Below are 11,312 nucleotides of genomic sequence, written 5' to 3'. Positions count from 1 at the left end.
AATAAAACAAGAAAAGGAAAAAAAAAAAGACAAAGAAAATTAACCAAATTAAGGGATCTGGAATGAGCGTTTTGAGCGTTTCGATAGTATTTTTTCTGGGACACGAGAGCACATCAGACATATCGAATTGCATTATGAATACGAAGAATGTCTTTCTGATATCAAATAATTTCATTGTTTGAAATTCACGATATAATACAAATTTTATGACAAATAATTAAAATTTGATATTTTTCACATTTTTGATATATAACAGTCCTCGAAGTAAATGATATATTCTTAAACAGTCCCTGGCATACCATACATGTATAGGCTTATGTATAGTAAATTTGTCTGCTTTATCTGTTTTGTGCTGTTTAAGCAAATAGTTAAACATAATTTCCATAAAAATGCTTTTACTGTCAGATATGTCCCTTTTAATTTTGAGCAGAACAAGTGAGGTAAAGCAAAGAAAATTGGAATTTACTACTACTAGCGCCAATGAATGTTATATGATTGTAAAACGGTACGATCCTCTGGGTGTGTGGGGGTGTGTGCGTATGTGTGTCCTGCACGCGTATTTTTTTCTGCAACTATAACTGGGGACGCAATACGATACTGGTATGTTATAAGAATCAAACTTACAAGAAAGATGGCTCTTGTCAAATCCTACAATTCTGTCAGAGAAAATATGTATATTTGCATTAAATTTTTAATTAATTGACATAATTGATTAATTAATAAATATTTTATTTAATGATTTACCATAATTCCAAACATGTCAAACAATATGTCAAATTAAAGCTAATGAAATGCTTTATATATTGGTCAGAGCACATTTTGCAGAATGCATTTAGTATTTTAGTTACATGATTCCAAACATTCTATTCCAATTTTTTGCTATACACGCATAGGAGCTGTACTTTTAATCAATAATTTCACTCCATTGTCAAAGTACTGTGCTCTCTGTTGGATCATGGAGTGACCAGGTCCTAGAGTGTGATGGTTTTGTAGCAGATGACAGTGCTCATTCAAGCCTGTCAAGGTCAGTTAGTAGCCACTTGCTGAATGGATGGCCATTATCAGCTATCAAAGAGATGCCTTGTGCAGCTGCCAATCACAGTAGAGGTTTGAGGGAGTAGAGGTTTGATAACATTTTGTTAAAAACCCAAATGTGATATAAGGACAAAGCTGTGCATGTTGGTACTTAATTGTTTGGATTCTTATGTTGAAATTCCCTTGTATTAGTATTTTTATGTGTAGTGTATATTGTTCATAAATTATATAGCTTTTAAATTTTGGGCATTTTTGCTCTGTTGCACTGTACCATTATGGAATTAGAGCAAATCAATTACCGACACAAGCAGGTATACAGTGTATTATTTTATTTTTTATTTCGTATCTCAGGAGCACAGCTCACTTGGTAAGGCATCAGAATTTGGTACACGAGCGCTTCGAATTTTAAATCGGAAGGTGGTGAGTTCGAGCCTCGTCACGGTCACATTAATTTTATAAACCAAATATTGTTCGAACTTTTCATATTTGTTTTTCTTTTATTGTTTCTTTTCTTTGACTTTTTTTTCTTGTTTTATTTAATTTTTTCTTTATTTTTCTTTGATTCATATTGCCAGGGTAAGGAGAGGAGGTACTAACGGCCCATTCAGTGATCGTAAAAATCATCAAAATTCAGATTTTGTACTCAGTCTTCAATGATATAGTCAGTAATAATCTTTTGGTCATTATATGACTATCATCATTTGACGACTGAGTTCTTATGATACATCATCCGAAGAGCAGTTTCAGACAATTGCTTGGGATTGGTGGGGCAGAGGTTATCTTTTGAATTCTTTCATGACCACTGAAGCAGAGTCAAACCTGTCAAGGACACTCGGCGTGAATTGAACAGACCATGTCACTCGCAACAAAAAGAATTTCAAAGGTCATAAAATAATGCATTTACGTGAATCTGTAATTTATATACTGACAATAGGCCTATATATAAATTAGCTACATGTATTTCAATGGGGCTTCAACTTCGTCGATACTGCCGTTTTCTTGGGTTTTTTGCCCATTTTTTCATTAAAAAATTGATAAAAGTAACAATTTGATTTTTTGTTCACTTTCGCTGGGATCACTGAATGGGGCTTTGCAACGCGATATATTCAAACCTTGTATTCATCTACTGTTATAGCATTAATCCGATTATTACACAACTTCGCCAGCGTATTCAAGACATCCAATGCAAATAATCACCTAGATTATGACGTATCATACTGTAAATATGGCGGAGTACTCAAATTCATTCAACAAAACCATGATTACAAGCTATTGCAATCTACCGCGACAGCTCGTCACACACACATAACAAATGCACTATACGATCAAATAGGTTGACGACAACGTTTGATTAAATGCACTGCATTGCGCCATGATTACGGTGAAGGACACCGGTTCAAATCCTTTGTATGGAGCCAATCAATAATTTCACGCACATCCTCTATTATTGCCCAATTATTGCCCGGGATGATTGCACACTGTAAAAGAGCTATTGTTATAATGTTTGATGAAATCGTGTTTAACTATTTGCTTAAGAACGTCACATTACAGATAAAGCAGATAGATTTACTACATGTGGTACATGTATATACATATAGGGAATGTGTGTGAGGATTAGGCTACCTAATTATAATAGGGGCGTATCCAAAAATGAATTCACGCCCCTTTCAAATGTGAAGCCAAAGTGCAGGCCCTATGTCACGTCACATCACATGTACACAGTAGCGTAGCCAACCCTGATAAAAAGTGAAAGAAAAAAGTGCCCCTTTGACAAAAAAATGAAAGAGAAAATCTTGAGGGCAAAGGAAAAGAAAAGGGGCAAGAAGTCCCTTATCCAACAACTTCACCCCGATCATGGGCCAAATTGAGTGTAAAATACAACATTTTTGCGCGCACAATATCACAATAGAGCCCTTATTATCCCGATCATGGACAAAACTAGTGTAAAATACGAAATTAATGCTCGCTGCGTCCAAATAAAGCCTTTTCGGAAAATCGAAGACATGTAGTCTCTCTAAAAAAAACCGGTAAATGTATTGTATCATGCAACTGCAATTTGTTTTCGTCTGTGCCCCCGAAATTTTATTTTGCCCCCCACCCCCATCAAGAAAGCTGACTACGCCCCGCACGTACAATAAGTGTTCAAAACCGTGAGATTGTAACAATTACAGGAAAGTTAGTGCATAATGTTGCGAGCTTCATGCTTGCTGCTTGACTTCGCTGGCTAAACGAGTGATTATTTGTTGAACTGTTTTAATTTCAAGAGATTGCATTTTGTTATGATTATTTTAAGGTGGCATTCCCATGCTGGTTTACAATCTGGAGATGGAATCGCAGGTCCACTGATAGTTCGCCAGCCTAAAGTGAATGAAACAAATAGCCAACACTACGATTTCGATAAGCCAGAGCATTTCATCTTACTCCAAGACTGGTCTCATGAAGTTGGGGTCAATATCTTCGTTCCGAACTTCTACAGCGCTGCAAATATTGACGCTAGACCTGATGCCATATTGATCAACGGAAGAGGAGGCCAAACTCAGCTAAGCAATGAAACATTACAGCTTGACAACAAAACACATTGGTGTGAAGATGTTCCTGATCCTGCAACATGCAAAGTACCAAGATATAGCCAATTTAATGTGCAGCATGGAAAGCGATTTCGTTTCCGTTTGATCAGTGCGTCAGTTGAAAGACAATGTTCAATGCGAATATCAATCGATAATCACAATATGACCATAATTGCTACTGATGGAGCTCCAACCAAACCCTTCCCTTGCAAATCGTTTCTCATCTTCAATGCCGAAAGATATGATTTTGTTTTGCATGCAAATCGGCCGCCTGGCAATTACTGGTTACGTGTAAAGGTAAACCTGATGATCAAGTAATGATTCAAGAATGTCAAATTAAAATAACAAAATAAAAGGAATTCAACTAAAAGGTGTAAATTATTTGAAACGAGCGTTTATTTACAAAATGTTTTATAAATTATTTTCATCGTTTGTTTCATGATTTTATGTCAGCAAAATAAATTCATTTAAACCTCTCACTTCATTATTTAACAACTTCTTCAAATGACATGGGTAGAATTTTTCCAACATGATTGATTTCTTTCATATTATGTTTGTCTGTTTTTCTGTATCCCTGTGTGTTTCCAGTGGTGAGTGCGATGGCGGGGACCATCGCTACATCACATGTTTTCATTACACAGACAGTCCATCTTACTATAATTCACTGGAATCTGTCTGTTTGTCTGTCCGCATCTTTTCTCGGAGACCGGGTCAAGTCCATTTGAAGTCTAATTTCAAATTGCTCCTATGGAGCTCAAACTTGGTGGGTGTGTTGACCTTGGACTAACAAATAAAGGTTTTAACGGTGACCTCTTCGTCAGACCTACAGTTAAGAGGTCATAGGTCAAAAAAGGTTCGCGTTTGTTAGGTCATCCGTGGTCAAAGGTCAGGTCAAATTTTAAACTGAGGGCGAAAGTCAGGTCAAATTACAAAAAGCTGCAATCAGCTGTGAGGAAAGTGATCCCAGCCAAAGGACACACCCTGATTTTGAGATCTGCAAAAGCCAATAACCATAGCCGAAAACCGCGAAATACGGGTAACCGCCTAGTTAACAAAATTTGCTAAAATCTGCGTGTCATTCCAAAATTCACCTAATTTTGGTCCATTGGGCAAATATTATAGATTTTCGCAAATGATCTAGTAAATTTGGTACGGCATGGAAATCTACTGAAAAGCAGGGGGTGACATGCTTGACAAGAAGACCCGTGGGTGAAATCTTTTTGTCGGTATATTCACAAGTTTATGCCCCTGTTCTTATACACTGGCTACGCCACTGTGAGTTTCTGTTTTCTCCTCAGTCTGTATCTATCTCTCTCTCTCACGGTTTTAAGAAAAGAACATTCAAAGAACGCGGTGATTTTTCTTTTAAATAGGGTCTAGACGACCGCTGTCAATTTTTAAGTGCTCTTGCCATTATTCACTACGAAGAGTCGGCATCAAAACTACCAGAAGATGAGTACGATTCCCCGGATGTTCCAGATGTCAATATAGAGCCATGTGGTGCGGAAAATGATACGGATCTTGAATTCATCAACCAGCTCGACTCAAATGGTAAAGTAGATTAGTATAATACACTTTAGATAATAGACTTTAGATGTAATTCCTCCCACTTGAAATAAGAATACTTTTCTTGAAAATTGTTTTACTAATAAACGTTATCAAAGTGCAGAGAGGTGATGATGTATGTTAACATTTTGAATCTGGCTATTTAATAATAAAGACCCTCCCAACTTTAACCACTTTTTTCTCAGGGTTTATTTTTAGTCAATGGTCAGAATTTTTACATTCATGTACTCTGAAACTGTATTATCTTGGCTGAGGTCCATAAACTCGCGTGTTACCAGGAAACTTGTGAATAATAGACTATTTAGTGCAGGTTTTCGCGCAAGACGAACAATAAGAAAGTCGATATTTCTGCAAAGACATCGACATGTGCGCTTGCTTTGGTCACAGAGACATAGGTTATTTGACAGTAGGCCACTGGCGTAATGTGATCTTCAGTGACGAGGCCCGGTTCCTCCTCTACAGACATGATTGCCGATTCAAAGTGCAAAGACAGGTTGGTCAGACCGTGCTTGAGGATTGCATCCTGTATAGGGAGATTGTGGTGGAATCACCGTGGGAATCATTTCACAGTAAGTCGAAACCACATCTCGACATGCTAGAAGGACACATGAGCAGGACCAATACCTACATGTTATTCTGTTTTTTCCATGACTGTAGTTTAAGAATGCGTAAGAATTCTCGCCATCTATTGACTATAAATAAACATGAGAAAAAGTAAAAGTGGGTTAATGTTGGGTAATGTTTTTTTATTGAGACATCCTGTACATGACCAATATATTCTGCGTGATTTCCAATGTCCCCATCTGCGTGTGTTTCAATGTTAATATTTGACGGGAAATTTGAAAAAAAAAGCTTAAGTTGTTATTCTCTTTTTTCTAGCCATTGCACCCGACTGGGCAGGGACAGAACCAAATGCAACATTCTATATTGGGATCGAGCATATCGTAACTGATGATAAAAACTTTACTATCAGAAATCTTCCAAGAATGAACAACGTGACCTTTAGATTGCCTTCAAGACCTTTCCTTTTGCAAACAGGTCATCCTTTAGAAAGGCTTGAAAGATGCGACCTTGAAAACGATCCCATACTTGAAGGAATACGATTTATAGATTCATGTGGAGAAGGGTACTGTGGCTGCTCCCATGTTCTTAATGTCAAACTGGGCACGGTAAGACTGAAATAATATTTCAACTTTGTAATATTATTTTGACTGCATTTATAATGTGGTATTTGTAAATACCATATAGTCGTTTGAAAAGTGAGATTATCGGCTCTGTTCTGCATGTAAAGATGTGAAAAGCATCATGGATTGATCTCAAAGCGTTAATGTACGATCTTTTTAAATTTTTAGATTTTTCTTTTTTTCTTCCAAAATGATAAAATAGTTAATATGCAATCATTATGAAAGTTCCCAATACATTTGGACGCGAAAAACATTTGAAATTTGCAAAGAAACAACATCATAAACTTCACCTCTATCACTCGAAATATATCTCGCACTTTTTGGATTAGGACGGCGAGTGCGGCCTCAGAGTTAATCTCCTACGCAGCCAGTTTGTTTTACCATGACTGTAGTTTACGCTCCCTCCACGTGTGGAGCCAAACTGGCTTCGTAGGAGACTACGATTTACGATCGTTCCGACATAATTATTATCATAATCTGAAAAATTATGATAATATGTCGGACCAACAGAAAATCATCCCGTTTTACTATAAATGGGCGAATTTGACAGTTTGCTCATAGATTTAAGTTGGAACACGTGTAAGTATTACAAATATGCCAAAAAAATCGGTTTTGAAAAAAATAAAGGTATATTCTGAAAAAAAGATCGTACATTAAGCCTTTAAATACTACTGTTTCGCGGAACATGAAAATTGTTGTTTCGTATTTTTAGTAGTTTCCTTTTCATGAAATCTTGCTTCAAATATTGTCGACGCTTATTTTATATGATAATGGACGGTCGTGTTATGTGAAATAGTAAAGTACTTAATGAAGGTATTGCGATCCAAATGTCTGCAACTGAATATATCAAAAAAATCATTTTACATATATAATTTGCTTTCTTATCAGGTTGTTGAGCTAGTATTTGTGAATGTGAACTCACGTATTTGTCATCCATTGCATCTCCATGGATATAACTACCGAGTTGTTGCTCAAGGAAAAGTCGAAAACATCACCATGCAGAAAGTTCGAGATATGAACGAAAATGGTATCGTTTACTCATAATTTGATTAAAAGATCGTATATAAATGCGGACCGTATTATACTTTGTTCCGCTGCTAACTGCACTGACGGAAATCATTCGGTTTGTGTTACTCATGTGTCAATAAAAGCCCATACGCGTAGGTACTGCCTCCAACTGCGGCACGCCTTTCTATATTAACCCTAGAACTACGAAGGGGGGAGGTTGTCCACCTAACATTTTTTATCCGACACAAAAAAACGCGCGCGCTTACGCCCAATCGACCTAAGCTAATCGTAGATCCGTCCTTTGCGCTCATTTTAGTTATAAATTTTTACCCCAGCACCTTACCCGGGTGGACCGGTCATCAAAATTGACCATAGAGGAGAGGTGGTTTCTACAGTAAAATTCAGATCTACTGAGTTTTTACTTGTTAGTTAGGTCGAAATAGTCATTTCCTTTCATATGTAGGATAAACTTTGGTGAAAATCGCATTTTTGTAGAATTTTACGCCTAACATTATGACATCATTGCAACATTATGTGGGGAACGTTTGGGGCAAAACGTGCTTTTTACTAATTATGATGTTCTTTAATGCTGTGAAAAACAAGCCTATACAATGCAAGGTTTAATAGGGTTTAGGAAACGGCGTGGTTTCTATGACCAAATACACATCCCACATGTCCTAAGACGAATTATGGAAGCCGCAACGACACAACAGCTACCACATTTTACTAAATCTGTCGACCGTAAACTGATGTTCACCATCCTCCGTCATTATGGAATTAAAGCTCTGGATTTGGAACTTATCCTAGGAGATGTCGTCGTGATCCACAGAAAAGTCTCAGCGACGTGAAATTTGCATGGAGCAAATCCACCTGGAAACCATTTGTGAAGCTGCATTATATATTGGTCTGAGAATTCATTATGGAAAAACAAAACTGATAACCATCTTGTAATGAAAACCTAATCCTGAATGGAGTTGCCATCAAACATGTAAATGACGTCGAGTAACTCGGGTCAATGGGGATACAGGACCGCCGCTAGACGGGGTATGGGGGTGTGACACCCCCCTACACAATTTTGTCGGTAAAATTGACTGTTGTCGTTAAAACCATGCCACTGTCGCCCCCATCCCCCACACTTTTTAGATAACTGAGCGCCGTCCTGGCTAACAAAAATTTTGGGTCTACAAATTTCAAAACAAAACATGCTGTACACACCAGAATCATATTTGTCTAGCGACGCCCCTGTGGGGATATCTTCAAAAGGTGACATAAAGAAGAAGGGTAGTTCACTGTTATGGTTAGTCACCTTTTGGAAACTTAAAGTGATGTCGATATGAATACGGCAGAGTGCCGAATACACAAAATTGCTGTTCTGAGTAAACGGCGTTTGAAAATCTTGCTACCATTTCATTGGTCATTCTAAAAATTGAAAACATCCGTGAGCACTTATTTGAAATGTATATTATAGAAGTGAATGTGCACCAATTATTTGCAATACTTGCATGTTCTGAAATAATCGATATGTCCCTCAAAATAGGTATTTACAGCTATTCGGCTATAATAACTCAATTAACTCAAAATGCTCGATTCGTCACTCTGCCGAATTCATAGCGATATGTAAGACACGCAGTGTTGCCAGTAGGCAGAAGTTTAATCTTCTGTATGGATGTCTCTACATTGACAGCTTCCTTAACAACTACCTAAGGATCATCCACGGCATTAAATGAATAGATTAGCATCCGTAGTGAGCTGTATATACTGACACAGCAATGATCACTAACGAGTACCATTCTAAGAAAAGCAATCGAGAATCGAGATGGATATATCACATAGGCTCGGATGAACCTCTTTTATGCCTTACACAATTATCAAGCCATGACGAGATATAGGCAAAGCCTGATGTGCCCAGTCCCAGAGTAAATAGCGACGTTTATCTCCGAGGATGTATCGAGGATCAAAAAGATGGCTCACTGGAGCAAACCACCCGACTGCTACGACGCCGACCGGTGGCAATATAGTAGATTTTAAACGATCTTAGCGTGTTGAAAATAGGTTTTGAGTCATTCGACCTCGAGCATCACTAAAATCGTAGCTCAAAGTGGAGATACGCTTGGTTCTTGATGGGCATGATGGGACCCGGCTATTATCGGCTATAATTAAACGCTAAGCTAAAAGGCATAAACATACTGGTCTAAAAAGAACAGAGAGGAACAAATGTGAAGATGCAGGTCAACGACCACTCCCAAAAGAACATGAAGAAATGTAAACAATGTCAGTCTACGTATATAGTATTGATATCTTTCTGGGGATAAAATAGACTTACTGTATCGTCGCTTTAATATTGATAACAGCTTCTGTCTTTATTTTGCTAGTAGCCATCGCTCCATGAAATTAATGTCAGATAGTTTTATTTTTATACAATTTATCGATGTCTCATTTCAGGTCAGATATTAAAGAAACGTCTTTCTGATGCTATACAGAAAGACACAATGGTTGCCCCTACCAATGGATACACGGTTGTTCAATTTCGTGCTGACAATCCCGGTTGGTGGTTTCTGCACTGCCACTTCGAAATACATTTGGCAGTAAGTAAAATCGTTCTTTGAGCCTGACAATTTGCATGGTTGCCCATTCCATTCACATTTACGTATGTAGGCACCCAGCAAACACAAAACGTTTTCGACATCATTCGCAAAAGGTTATAAAAGGTTGTCAGAAAACGTTTAAATGTCGGGTTATATAAAGGGTATATTAAGAGTATAAAACGTTTTTATAACTTTAAAAACATTTTTGATAATCTACTGCTCAGCAAACAAAAATGTTTTACAGAAAACGTTTAAATGTCGGGTTATATAAAGGGTATAAAAACGTTTTAATAACATTCCAAAAACATTCTTGAAAACTTGATACAAAACATTCTAAACAGAATGTTATTTTGGGGTTGAAAAAATATTTTGCGAAAAATGTTTGCCCAAAATATTTTCAATAACGTTTTCAAAACGTTTTCATGACCTTTATATAACCCGACATTTAAATGTTATTAAAAGGTTTTGCAAAAAACATTTAAAGAACATTTCTGTGTTTGCTGGGTTCAAATATTTTAACATAATGTTATTTAAGTATTGACACAATATTTGACAAAAATGTTTGCAAAAATAGTTTACAATAACATTTTTTGAAAACATTTAAAAATATTGTTGTAGTGTGTTTTCACACAAAACGTTTTAAAACGTTATCATGACCTTAATATAACCCGACATTTTAATGTTATTAAAACGTTTTTACCTAAACCAAAAGCCAAAATATAACTTATTTAAAACGTTTTTAAATCGTTTTTGTGTTTGCTGGGCATATAGCAAATAAAGAGGCAACATTTGTCTATCTTGATATGATCATATTCATAGATTACAATTTCGGTATGTAGTTTGTACAGTGGCGGCACTACGAGAGGGGGAGCAAGGGAGCATTTCCCATAAATGTTTTTCTTGCCTACCAGTTTGCCCCACCCTCACTTTTAACCAAATTTTTGCAGCAATTTTGCGGAAGATTTGTTGGTCCCCCAAATTCACCCCCGAAATTCACCCCCCCAATACAAAAAATCCAAGTGCCGCCACTGAGTTTGTAGCGTGAAAGGATGACAGATTTGTAAATAACGAGAAAGAGCCAAAAGGTAACTCAGGGTGAGTTGAGCAAAACTACAAAATGATCTGATGATGAAAGACTATTCTTTCTTATTGATCTTTTATTCTTATGATATGCATGCATATGCAAAATCCTTTCTGTAACAATTTCAATAAAGTATTTTTTCTATATTTCCTTGAAAGCTTGGTATGGCTCTTATAGTACATGTAGACGAACTGGACGGAGGAGAATCTACAGCTATCCCACCAAAGCCTGAGTCTTTCCCAGAATGCGGTGATTGGCCATTTCCTAGAGCTTCGGATGGCGAAGG

General features: G+C 37.0%; 1 long non-coding RNA gene across 1 annotated transcript; it reads left to right on the top strand.

The window, feature by feature from the left end:
• Window positions 1–7,328: 7,328 nt before the first annotated feature.
• Window positions 7,329–11,311, top strand: LOC140138487 (uncharacterized). The gene is made up of 3 exons (XR_011857014.1): window positions 7,329–7,379; window positions 9,803–9,945; window positions 11,185–11,311. It is a non-coding gene; the product is annotated as an uncharacterized lncRNA (long non-coding RNA).
• The last annotated feature ends 1 nt before the right edge of the window (window position 11,312 follows it).

Source organism: Amphiura filiformis, chromosome 17, assembly GCF_039555335.1.
Source record: "Amphiura filiformis chromosome 17, Afil_fr2py, whole genome shotgun sequence".
NCBI lineage: Eukaryota > Metazoa > Echinodermata > Ophiuroidea > Amphilepidida > Amphiuridae > Amphiura > Amphiura filiformis.
This window is presented reverse-complemented; position numbering and strand designations above follow the sequence as displayed.